Raw genomic sequence first — 13,319 nt, 5'->3', positions numbered from 1 at the left:
TACAACTCCCAGAATGCCCCAGCCTGGCTGGGGCATTCTAGGAGATGCAGTCCAACACATCTGGAGCGCCCCAGGTTGAGGAAGGCTGCTATAGGGGATCACATTACCCCGAAACCTGTCAGGGTCTGCATTCCATTAGCGGGCAAAGCCAGAGTCAAAAATAAAAAATGGGCAGAGTTACAGATGCGACTCCTACCTTCGTTCAGCATGCGGCGGTGGCGGCAGCAGCAAGGAGAAGGTATAACCTGCCAGGATCCGCTAGCTTGTTCCCTGGCCACCCTGGCGAGATGCACTTCACAGAGCACCGAACTGGATTTCTCTCATTTAACAGTTCTCTCCCCAGTTATGCCTTCAAATCATTTGCCCAGCCTGCAAGCCAGCCGGCCGGCTTGAGCCATGTTTTGATTCTAGCTTCTTTCCCAGCACATTAAAGCATCCAGTCGAAATCTAAATCTTTTAATACTCTTCTTGGGCTCAGTTCTGCAGGGACTCTGCAGCATTAGTGCCCACACACGCGCACGCTTCGAGGACACGTTGGCCCAGCTTCTCACAGAAGGCGTCCTTGATTGCTCCAGACAGCTCAGAGGTACAGCACACGCTCTGCATGCAGAAGGTCTCAGGTTTAATCCCTGGTATCTCCAGTGCAAACAGGAGCAGGTGATGTGGAGAGAGAGAGAGAGAGAGAGAGAGAGAGAGAGAGAGCCCTCTACCAGAGGTCCTGGCGAGCCACTGCTAGAGCAAACAATACTGGGATGGATATGGAAAGGAAGGAAGGAGAGACCAGGCAGAAGGACTCCACACTGTGGATGCAGGGGGCTCCGATTCCGGTGGGGCTGTGAATCCCTGCTATGTTTCAGTCAGAACCAGCCAGACTGTTAAAGGTGCTATCTAAGGTGCTGAGGCTATTTTGGGGACCTTTAGAGTTCTGGCTGGTTTCGACTCCAGAATGGATTCAAAGCCCCACTGAAACTGGAGCCACCAGCCTCCACTGGATGTACAGGTAGATCTCAGGGTGATTTACAATAGATTGGAACGGCTTTGTGACTCCCAACCATTTATCAATAGCAACAATAAAAATCACCACACACACACACACACACACACTAACTGAAATGAAGAAAGCTGGGGGCGGGGGACAGGAGTGTTTCTTGTTTGTGTCTTTGTTTTTTTGCAAAAGGACCATAAACTCAGTTCTGCTACAAATAAAAGGGAGACCTAAATGACTTGATTGAGTCAAAACAAGAGATTTGTGGCCCCTTAAAGACTTATTATTTTTGTAAACCGCCCAGAGCGCTTCGGCTATGGGGTGGTATATAAATGCAATAAATAAATAAATAAATAAAATTATTTGTGGCCCCTTAAAGATTTATTCAAAAGCTTCCACACACACTGTCTATCAGATGCCTCTGATGAAGTAGATAGCGAACCCATAAGCCTATGCCAGAATTAAATTTGTTATTCTTTAAAGAGTCCCAAGACTGTTAGTTTCTTTCGCTGCAACAGACAAACATAGGTAGCCCTCTGAAAAGAGAGCGGGTCAGTAGTTTCAAGAGAGGAGGACTATGGAAGCTGCTTTCGGTTCTTCGCAAGACAAAAAATGGCGGGATATAAATGTAGTAGTAGTTGTAATCATCATCATCAACTAAAATTTAATGAAAATATACTGGGGCAGAACAATTCATAAGGACAAGACAATACTTTGCAATCGACCAGACATAACAGTTATAGACAAAAAGGAAAACCACACCTACTTCATTGACATAGCAATACCTAATGACAAAAATGTTATAGAAAAGGAAGAGGAAAAGAGAGAAAAATATACATCACTGACTACAGAAGTTAAAGAACTATGGCAACAGGGAAAAGTTGCAATTATTCCATTAGTCTCATCAGTCACCAGAATCACATCAACATGTATATTTTTACAGAAAACCTTCAGAAACTGGGCCTACCCAAATACATCCACAAAGGGTGACCATATGAAAAGGAGGACAGGGCTCCTGTATCTTTAAGTTGCATAGAAAAGGGATTTTCAGCAGGTGTCATTTGTATGCATGTTGCACCTGGTGAAATTTCCTCTTCATCACAACAGTTAAAGCTGCAGGAGCTATACTGCAGATATACTGTGACCAGATTTAAAAGACGGCAGGGCACCTGCAGCTTTAACTGGTGTGATAAAGAGCAAATTTCACCAGGTTCTCCATATATACAAATGACACCTGCTGAAATTCCCTTTTCAATACAACTGTTAAAGATACAGGAGCCCTGTCCTCCTTTTCATATGGTCACCCTACATCCACACCAACATCCAGAAAGCAGCCATACTTAAAAGATGTTCAATAGTCAGGAAATTGCTTAATCACTAAAAGACAGCTTGACATGGCCAAGCCCATCAGTTAGAAAAACCACCATGAGCGAGAAAACAGAAGTAGTATTTTTTTTTTTTTTTTAAAGGCTACAATACTGGGGCAAACGCTTCAAAAGAAGGATGTAATGCAAAGGCAAAAACAGCCACTGACTCCATGGTTCCGGTACCCCGACTGTTGAAGTCTGCACCCATCACAAGGGGGGAGCTTGAACATCAAGTGTGCTCCGTCCATCTCTGCTGCTGCTGCTGCTTCCCAGGGTTCTGTCTAAGACCACTGGTTGTCAACTACAATTTGGTCTTGAACACAATGAAGAAGGCTGCAGCCATAGCAAACATGGATCTCCTAAGCAAGTTAGTCCCACTCCTATAAATGGATTTCTGCTGACCCACGTTAAATCATTCTCCTTATTATTTGATCACGTTTTCCTTCATTTCATGCTCCTCCTAACCCAGCCTTCCTCAACCTGGGGCGCTCCAGATGTGTTGGACTACAACTCCCAGAATGCCCCAGCCAGCTGGCTGGGGCATTCTGGGAGTTGTAGTCCAACACATCTGGAGCGCCCCAGGTTGAGGAAGGCTGTACCCATCTAGTTCTCTTTGAAAAGAAAGAGAGCGAGAGAGAGGGAGAGAATGAATCTGATAAGGCCTTGGAGCATCTGATCTTGTCTTTTGCCACATGGTACTTTTAGAAATCTTAAACAGCTCACCCCAAAATTACAAAAAAAAGAGGGGGGGAGAACCCCCCTCCTTAAATAAGAACAAAATAATAATGTTGCCTTTTAATGTAAGGCTGAATTAAATCAAAACAAAGGGAGAAGCAAATCCAGTAAAGTTATGTTTTGTTTTTTTGGTGTGTATAAGTGAGGTTTTTTTGCAAATCCCAAAATAGCACTAAAACTCAGGCAAGCTGTTTGGAGTTTAAACAGCAGGTGTGCCAGACACATTTAGCTGAAAAGCTTCATTTCCAAGGAAGTCAATCAGTGGTTGCAAAGCCTAACAGAAGAGTCTTTTAGCAGGGGGGGGGGGGGGGGAAGAAAGAGTCGGTGACCTTAGCTTGAAATACCACGGAAAAGGGTAGAGAAAGAAACTTAGTGTCAATTGCAACTTTCTCTCTCTCTCTCTCTCTCTCTCTCTCTCTCTCTCTCTCTCTCTGTCATCACACGAGAACCCGATGGGGTCAATCCTGTGAAGGCGATTGCTGGGAGATTCAGGCAGACAAAAGAAAGGTATTTCGTCACATAACACATGAACTATTTAATTCATAGAATCATAGAATAGCAGAGTTGGAAGGTGCCTACAAGGCCATCAAGTCCAACCCCCTGCTCAATGCAGGAATCCACCCTAAAGCATCCCTGACAGATGGTTGTCCAGCTGCCTCTTGAATGACTCTAGTGTGGGAGAGCCCACAATCTCCCTAGGTAACTGGTTCCATTGTCGTACTGCTCTAACAGTCAGGAAGTTTTTTCCTGATGTCCAGCTGGAATCTGGCTTCCTTTAACTTGAGCCCGTTATTCCGTGTCCTGCACTCTGGGAGGATCGAGAAGAGATCCTGGCCCTCCTCTGTGTGACAACCTTTCAAGTATTTGAAGAGTGCTATCATGTCTCCCCTCAACCTTCTCTTCTCCAGGCTAAACATGCCCAGTTCTTTCAGTCTCTCCTCATAGGGCTTTGTTTCCAGACCCCTGAGCATCCTGGTTGCCCTCCTCTGAACACGCTCCAGCTTGTCTGCGTCCTTCTTGAATTGTGGAGCCCAGAACTGGACACAATACTCTAGATGAGGCCTAACCAGGGCCAAATAGAGAGGAACCAGTACCTCACGTGATTTGGAAGCTATACTTCTATTAATGCAGCCCAAAATAGCATTTGCCTTTCTTGCAGCCATATCGCACTGTTGGCTCATATTCACTACCAAAATATGGGAGTTGTAGTCCCACACATCTGGAAGGTGCCAAGTTGATGAAGGAGGCTTTAGATTATGTTCCTGAGGAACAATCGCTCCCGTAGGCCTACTCAGCCATGGCCACTAAAGGGTGCTCTCACAGGGGACGTGCTACCAGCCCACCAATGTGATTAGATCGGACGCTGTGAAATACACACCTCTGCTCAGAACTGTAGGCTTTGAACGAAAGCTTTAAATTCAAATTTTCTAAGGAGCAGGCATCCCTCCTGGAGCCAGGAGGGCATAAGAACATAAGAAGAGCCTTGCTGGATGAGACCAAGGGTCAATCTAGTCCTGCAGTCTGTTCACAGAGTGGCCAACCAGAGAACCACAAGCACACGGGGCAACAGCACCCTCCCGCCCATGTTCCCCAGCAACTGGTATATATAGGACAGGACCTCTACAGTGGAGATATTTCCCTTGAAATGCGGGTGCGAAGGAGTTTTTCTTGGGTTTTGCAACTTAACTTAGTATGCACAACGTGGTGGTGGTGGGGTTCTAAGGGCTGGTTAGGGTAGCATAGGGAAAGAAGGTTTGGGGGGCATAAAAGGGATTTAAAGGGATATACGACTGGTGGGGGGGTAACACCTTAAGGTTAAGGGGGCAACGGGACATGTAGGGAATCAATATACGGAGTTTTTAGATTCATGGGATATGAGTGGCGCTTGCCACTTCCACATTTGAATCTGAAACTTTCATTCAGAACCTGCTGGTCTGAGCAGAGGAGCATTCCACAGCATCTGCTCTAAGCATCACTCAGGAGACCAAATATCCCCCCACTGTCGTCCTCCTGTCGTCATCCCCCCCCCCCGCCACATTTTAATCTTGACAACAAGCCTGTGAGGCAAGTTGAAGTGAAGAGAGAGCGCTTAGCCAGGCCTTCCCCGCTCTGGGGCCCTCCAGATGCGTGGGGGTGGAAACTCCCAGTGGGGAACCCTGCCTCAGCCCAAGGACACCCACAGCTGAAGGGGGATTTGGACCTGGGTGTCCCCTGCACCACAACAGCCCATGGCTTAGAGTTGCGCGCTACTGACTCTGCTACATCTAAAGGAGACTTCCCACCACCACCACCACCACACACACACACAAAGCCCTTCTGCCTCACCTTGCATCATGGTAGGCCTGCTCAAACAAGTGGGTTACGCCCCTACGTCAGAATGCACAGCATGCTCCCACGAAGTGACAGTGAAGCCCTAAAAAAGAAGAAGATAACAACAAAACTAATGAGGTTTCAGGTGCTGAGCCTGGGAAAACCCTGCGAATGGAGTCCTGTGGATTTTTCTGACCTCTGACGCTAAATTCGGGGGCCCCAAACGCTGTCGCTAGGATCGTTCAAGGACATTCTGAGCGGCAACCACAAGACGGCAGTTATTCGCCTTGCTCAGGATGCTTCACTAACCCAAAGGCCACACTCATCCGGGCCTTCGGCAACACCCAGAAAGCTGTTACTCATCACCGCACCATCCGTTCAGGAAGACACTTTGCTTGCAAAAAGGAAACCACCCTCGGGGCTAAGCCGTTTTGTCGGTGCTAGAAAGATCATTGTGCAAACACAGTACCAGATGTGGCTGCTATTGCTCCCTGCCACGGTCCCTAACTCCTTGGGAAAGTGGCAATTTAACCTCCCTGGGTAGGCTTCGTATCTAGGCTGCCGTTTCTCGCAACCCACCGCTGTCCAATTCTGTCTGCACTAGGAGATGGCAAAATTGCAAATTACCCCAAAATGCATCTGCACCCACCCACCAAACTGACGGACAATAAGCACTTTTAGAATGACATTATAAGCCTGGGGGTTGAGATGGTAGAGAAGGTGGTAGCCCTGATGTCATTGCTGTTTTACAGTTTTCCCTGATGCCTTAACACACACACACACACACACAACACACACACACACACACACACACACACACCGGTGTATTCTCCACATGTTACACTGGAAGATACATCAGGACCTTCTAGGCATCGATGCAGAAAAGAGATTGACGAACTGGACTGAACTGGTTAAAACACCTACTTCCCCTTCTCCTTGTCCTTCCACTGTCTCCCCAACCAACATCTGGGCTTTGCATAGGCCCTCATTCATTCTTCCTGCCATTGCACCTCTGATCCACTTCACACATTTAAGTCCTGCAGATTTTCTCTATGAAATTGTATTAAAGGGATGCACAAGCCCATGGGGACATGCGAGGGTGCACCAGAGATCACATCACGTCAGCTGCAGCAATTCCATGTGTGTGTGTGGGAGGGGAGGGAACGGTATACGTATGGAGAAAATGTGCTTGTGTGAGCAGTTCTCCTGCATTTGGGGGGAACTGAAACATTAGAGAAAAGCGAGGTTAACCCTATGTATAGCAGGGCTGGGCAGAAACAACCAGCATTCATGACCACTGGCCATGACATCTGGGGTTTCTAGAAGCTGAAGTCCAAAACATCTAAAGACCTTCCTTTTTTCTATTTTCTATTTTATTTATTTATTTATTTATTTATCATATTTATACCCCGCTCCTCAGCCAAAAAAGGCTCTCAGAGCGGCTTACACTTAGCAAAAAAGACAATCCCTGCCCTCAGGCTTACAGTCTAATAAAGACATGACACACAAGGAACAGGAGTTCAGGAGGGGGGGAGGAGAGAGAGAGAGAGAGAGAGTCCAACAGGAGCAGGCCATGATGTTTCTTCTGCCTGCTCCTGTCCCCTTGCTTTTTCTTCTTCCCCCTCTAATGTACAGGAGAGGTGATAAACTCTCCAAACCCATAAGACAATAAGAGCCATCATGGATCAGACCATCTAGTCCAACATTCTGTGCATACAGTGACCAACCAGTTGCCCACAGGGAACCCACAAGCAGGACATGAGTGCAGCAGCAGCATCCCCCCCATGTTCCCCAGCAACTGGTGTACTTAGGCTTACTGCCTCTAATACTGGAAGTAGCATATAGCCGTCAAGAATAGTAGCCCTTGATAGCCTTCTCCTCCATGACCATCGTTCTGTTCACACAGCGGCCAACCACTTGGACACATGAGACAACTGAGTTCAAAATGAAAACCTGCCAAAAGAAGTTATGGCCTGAAGAATCCGGTCTCTGCAGCGACTAGGGCACTTCTGAGCCCAGGATCCCTTGTATCCATCCTGAAGTTTTGTTGTGGAACATAAATGAAGACCCATTTCTGCCTGACGTCCTGAAGAGCGACTGCTAGTCAGAGTAGGCAATACTGGGCCAACAGTCTGACCTAGTAGGAGGCAGCTTCCCACGTTCCCCACATTCCCTCCTTAGCACGGAGCCTTTTCTATAAACTAGTTGCTGACTAGGTGGCAACATTGTTTTGAATGCATCTCGTTCTTTCAGGGTGGGAAATGTGTGGTCCTCCAGATGGTGTTGGAACTGCAGTTCCCATCATCCCTAGCCAGCATAGCCAACAGTGAAGGATCATGGGAGTTGCAGTCCAAGAACATCTGGAGGGCCACATGTTTCCCATCCCATGGTTATACGGAAGGGAAAAAAGGAATGCATGCTGTGTGAGAATTGATCAGATCTCTTGGACTTAGGTGGGTGGGCGGGGAAGGAGGAAGATCTTCAGGTGTTTTGGACTTCAGCTTCTAGAAGCTCCCGACATCATGGCCAGTGGTCATGAATGCTGGTAGTTTCTGACCAGCCCTGCTATACACAGGGTTAACCTCACTTTTCTCTAAAGTTTCAGTTCCCCAAAAATGCAGAACTGCTCACACAAGCAGTTTCTCCAGGGAACACACAGACCAAAATCGAGTACAGCTAGCATACTCAATTATCTCAACCGCCCGCCCACCTAAGCCCAAGAGATCTGATCAATTCTCACAAGGCCAGCGGACTTTGAACGGCTGAAGCGTTTTGAGCATAAGGGCTGTGATGGTGCCTCCAAAGGGAGAGGCTGATTCGGGGCATGGGGGGTGGGGGTGAGGGGACTCCTTGCAAGAGGAACATCCAAGTAAAAGTTACAGATGTTAATAATTACGGCATAAGAGCCTCACCCATCCAAAGAGAAGAATTCCATTAGGATGAGCTCAGGTTAAAATGACAGTTTTAGAGAGAGCAGAGCAAAGCAGTACTATTTTTGTGGCTGTTGTAAGATTTAGATGGGGGGGGACCCTTTTGGATAAAGTAAAACTCAAGATACTAAGATGCACTATCATGTTGTACACTTAACATGCACCAGTAAAAATAAAATTAAAAACAGGGTGGGCGGACTCCTGCAATATGTGCAGAAATGAAAGTGACACAGTTTCCATTTGTTTTGGAGTGAAATGGGCAGCAGTTTGCAACTCCAGCCAAATAATGATCAAACTGAGCTGGCAGGATATATCCCACAATTAAGGAAAGCATTAGCCCATGATCACCTAACTGGGGAGGGCATTTATGATATGTATTTATTTAGCACATTCATATCCCCGTGGAACTGAGGACAGTACAAATAGTTCTCATCTTCCTCCACCCACAAACCTGACATCATTTTATCCTGTGAGGAAGGCTAGGCTGAGAGATCACGTCTGCCCCAAAAGTCACCCAGTGAGCTTCATGCATGGCTGAATGTAGATTTGAACCTAGGTCCAATACCCTAACCACTACACTATGCTGGTGACAGGGAATATGTACAGTTGGAGCACCATCAAACAGAAGCTCTGAGCCTCTCCTCCAAATCTTTCCTTTCGGAGCAGGGACTAAGAACGCAAGAACCTAATAAAAGCCCTGATGGATCAGACCAAGGTTTCCATCTAATCCTGCACTCTGTTCACACAGGGGCCAACCAGCAGTCGACAAGGGAACCACAAGCAGGACATGGTGCAACAGCACCCTCCCACCCATGTTCCCCAACAACTGGTGTATACAGGCTTACTGCCTCTGATAATGAACTACAGCGAATTTAATGTTCTATGCTGACAAACTCTGAAGAGTTGAAGCATTTGAATCCAACGGTGGGTTTTACTTATGACACCCACCCCAATCATGGATTCAAAACCCAAAAAGCAGGATAAAATCAGCTAAAGAAAGAGGAAGGAAAAGAAAGAAAGACTTGTCTCAGGTGACACGAAAATTCCAGGATGCCTAAGTGTACACGAACAGCACATGGTGCAATAGCACTCTCCCACCCATGTTCCCCAGCAACTGGTGTATATAGGCTTATTGCCTCAATATTGGAGGAAGCACATAGCCATCAGGACTAGTAGCCATTGATAGCCTTCTTCTCCAGGAATGTATCTGATTGCCTTTTAAAGCCATCTGAATTGCTGCCCATCACCACATCTTGTGGTAGGGAGTTCCACAGTTTAGCTATGTGCTGTGTGAAGAAGTGCTTCCTTTTATTTGTCGTGAATCTCCCACCAATCAGCTTCATGGGATGAGCCCGGTTTTTAGTATTATGGGAGAGGGAGAAAAATGTCCCCCTATCCACATTCTCCACACCATGCATAATTTTGTACATCTCTCCACTGTTACAGGTAGGAAATGCATATGGCTCAGAGGAGGATTACCGAAATGCTGCTCTTACCCTCCATTGGGTTGGTGGCATCCAGTGGCTCAAACCATGATGTGAGAAGTCCCACGATGAGTACAAAAAGTATGATGTGGCTGGACTGCGCTGAGTGAAGCCACATTATATATCGTTTTCTATAGGGAAATGGAGTTGGGTAATCAGGCAGCAGGGACAATGAGTTAATCAGTAGGGACACTCTGGAGTCATTCTTTTTCGTTCAAGGAAACTTCCTGTTCTTGAATTAGTAATATTCCATGTCAACTATTGGAGTGAAAAAATCAGTTGGCTACATCTTGACATAGCCAGGAAGAGTACCAGCCTATGGTGCGGAACTGGAACAAACAAGAGGTGCATACTGGCCATTTACAGTTCATACCCTTTGGCTTTGGACCTGAGTCAAGATTAAAAAATCCATAGTTTATGATGAAAATGCCTCCCATAGATTATGATTACGCCTCCCGTAGATTATCATTATGCCTCCTGTAGATTATCATTATGCCTCCTGTAGATTATGATTAAAATATGATTATTTCCCCTAGATTATTACGCCCTAGATTATGTTTCCCCTAGATTAAACTGAAAATAAAGGTTTAAAAGGGGACTCTATTACTCTGTTAAGGACTATAAGAGTACCCCTTTGGGGGAGATTGTGCCAGCAAAACTTTATAAAATAAATAAATGCACAAATCTATTTTTACTCACATAGCATTTTTTGTGTATGTGTTATGGGACTAAATATTTGGATTTTTCAAAAAGTTAACTCTTGATAATCTTTTAAACTCCTTGCAAAATTGGATGAAATTTGCAGGGGTATTTGTCCCATCTGAGGGGAATTTTTATTGATTTTTATTACATATTTATACTGTCCAACAGCCAAGGCTCTCTGGGTAGTTCACAATTAAAACCATACTATACAAAGGCCAATTTGAAACTATATATATATATATATATATATATATATATATAATATAAAACCAGAAAAAGTTATACTCCAGGGAAAGCTTATCTAAAAAGATGCGTTTTCAGGAGGTGTTTGAAAGATGTCATATTTTCCGCCTCCCGAACTGCACAAGAAAGGGTTTTCCAGGGGGTGGGTGCCGCTACAGAGAAGGCCCGCCATCCAGGTTCTTCATGATGACATTCTGCTGAGCATCTGAAACTCTCCATCTCCATCTGAGAGGCATAGGGAGTTATGTGTAAGAGAAACCTTTTCATAAATTTTTTAAATAAATGGGGAATGGGATGTACATGTATATGCATACATGTGTGGCCTCATCACACACAAGCTAGCATCACACATAGTTCTTCGGGGTGGAAAAGTTGTGCACCCAGTCATAGAAGATCAGTGATGGGTACGGGACCATTGGTCCATGCCTTGAAACAGGCACTGTTTGGGACTTGGGTTACAGCGTACTCCATGTAAAAGAAGGCTACCTGTTGGTGCTAAAGTTAGCTCCGCAGGAACATTTTGAGCATGGCACAATGGTTCTTAGGACAGAAGAGTCTTGATTATTCCTGTTAGAGAATCCAAAGGAGAATCAAGGAAAGGGAGATATAAAAGTCCGGAGAAGCTAAGAGGCAGTGAGTGTTGCTAAACAAAAGCATGAGTTTAGAGATGATCAATGTTTTAATTAATTGATCTTGCATGTTGCCTGGAAATTTTGTTTTCTAAGGCATCTAGGAAAAATAAAAGTTGGCCTAGAAATGGCAGGAAATGTTAGAGATGTCGTAGCGGAGTTTGCCCAAGATGCAGATCTAATCAGCTCTCCTGGATACATGCAAAGAACATTGCCTGCTAGCACGGCAGAGTAAAAGACATATTGGCAACTTTTTTGTACAGAAAAAAACCCCATGTGTTTATGAGAGCTTTTCACAGTTAAGTAAAGTTTCCTTTGCCAAGACTTCACTTCATGAACTCCTGCTAACAATAAATAAGTAAACATAAAAAACTCAATAATACATCAAAAGTAATCCAGCTTTGTTTGTCTAATAAGGTTTGCAGCTGCACTGTTGCATAGTACAAAAGTATCAGGAAAATGTCACCCTGCATGGTACCAAGGGGGAAAAGAAGTTTGTTACAGATCAGTTGGTCATGTTCAGATAAGGCAGCCATACAAATGGTCTTGCAATGGATAGCGAGAGCCACAATAGCATGACGATCAATACGTTCAAATAACATGAGAAGCCTAGCTGGATAACCAATTGTCCATGCTAAGAACAGAAAAATCCTGCAGATTCAAGTTGGAGCTGCCAAATTTCTAGGAAGGTCAAGGGTTGAGATTGGCCCAGAGCCAGTATCCTTGGGCAGTTGCCATGATGACAGGGCCCCAATACAGCGCACCGGCCCCCTTGCACCAGGCACCAATGAACCACGATTTTAAATTTCCCACAATGCCCCAAATTAGGCTACATTGGCTGTTCTGGGGGTATTTAAAATGGTGGCCTGTAGGTGCTGCCACTGGATGACGATGCACTTATGGGCCCCTCTCATAGGATGGGGCCCTAGGGTACTTTGCCAGAGCCCCTTCAAACCTGGATCCAGCCTGGGTCAAGAATGGTATATTGAGGCAAGTCTGCACTTAATGCCACCACTGGTTTATGTGACACAGTAATGGGAGGCACAGGTGACCCTCCAGGAGGAAACACATAATCTGGCCATCATTTCATCAATCAAGGCTATACTTCCCATTAAAATCCCCTGCCCCACCAGTGGCTGGGTGCATTGCGAAGAGTAGCACTGGCCGAGTATACAGCCGCCCCGCCATCTTAATTTCCCCAGAGTGCTTCTTGAACCACACGGATTTCCATGTGGCCTCGGTGTCTTTGTAGGTGCAGCTGAATATGAGAGTTGTGGCGCTGGTGATGCTCACTGGTTCATATGATGTGTTCACACAACACACTAAGCCATACTCAGTGTGGGTTGCTGTTGAACTGTGGATTGTTTGCTGAACTGTGGGGGTTAGTGTGTTGTCTTAACCCAGGACCTTTTCCGCAGGGTGGCTTGTTAAACCATGCAGGGTGGCTTGTTAACCTCCCTGAACAGCCCAGCGACAAATCATCAGTTCCCAAGGTGGCATGATCAAGAACAATAAGCCACCCTGCATGGTTAACAAGCCACCCTGCAGGAAATGTCCTGGGTTCAGATAAAGCACTTACCTACGGTTTAACACACAACCTACACTCAACCACTGAGTGTGGCTTAGCACGTTGTGCGTACCCGATCCTGGTGTACATATCCATCGCATAACCCTAACTTCACACTATATCCCTGCAATCCACACTACATATACACAATAATCTCATCGCGGGGGGGACGGGACGGGGGACCATCCTTACCCCCAATTGCTTGTTTGCTAACTGGCCTCCCCCAATTGAGAAATGTACAAAAGAAATCATACTAGCCAGCCAAAAATCAAACATATTTTCTACAACGGAAACCAGGATTGCAAGAAGAAGAAGAAGAAAAAGCCTGTTCAACTTCCCCAGAATGTGTGTGTGAGGGCATGTGATG

The 13,319-nt window shown here is 45.7% G+C and overlaps 1 protein-coding gene across 4 annotated transcripts in view; it reads right to left on the bottom strand.

Annotated features, from left to right (window-relative positions):
- ST3GAL4 (ST3 beta-galactoside alpha-2,3-sialyltransferase 4) overlaps positions 1-13,319 on the bottom strand; it is a 139,385-nt gene that overhangs the window by 109,764 nt on the left and 16,302 nt on the right. For 2 of the 4 annotated variants that reach the window (XM_063139296.1, XM_063139297.1), the window contains exon 2: positions 5,413-5,500. The exons of 1 other annotated variant lie outside the window; for it this stretch is intronic. The gene's annotated coding sequence lies outside the window, so the exon portion shown is untranslated. Of the gene's footprint in view, positions 1-196; positions 510-5,412; positions 5,501-13,319 lie in introns of those variants that run through there. One more of the 4 variants, XM_063139301.1, reaches the window with a different exon arrangement.

The sequence above is a fragment of the Elgaria multicarinata genome, chromosome 12 (genome assembly GCF_023053635.1).
Source record: "Elgaria multicarinata webbii isolate HBS135686 ecotype San Diego chromosome 12, rElgMul1.1.pri, whole genome shotgun sequence".
Lineage (NCBI taxonomy): Eukaryota > Metazoa > Chordata > Lepidosauria > Squamata > Anguidae > Elgaria > Elgaria multicarinata.
Note: the sequence above shows the minus strand (reverse complement) of the source record. Positions and strands in the feature narration are given on the sequence as shown.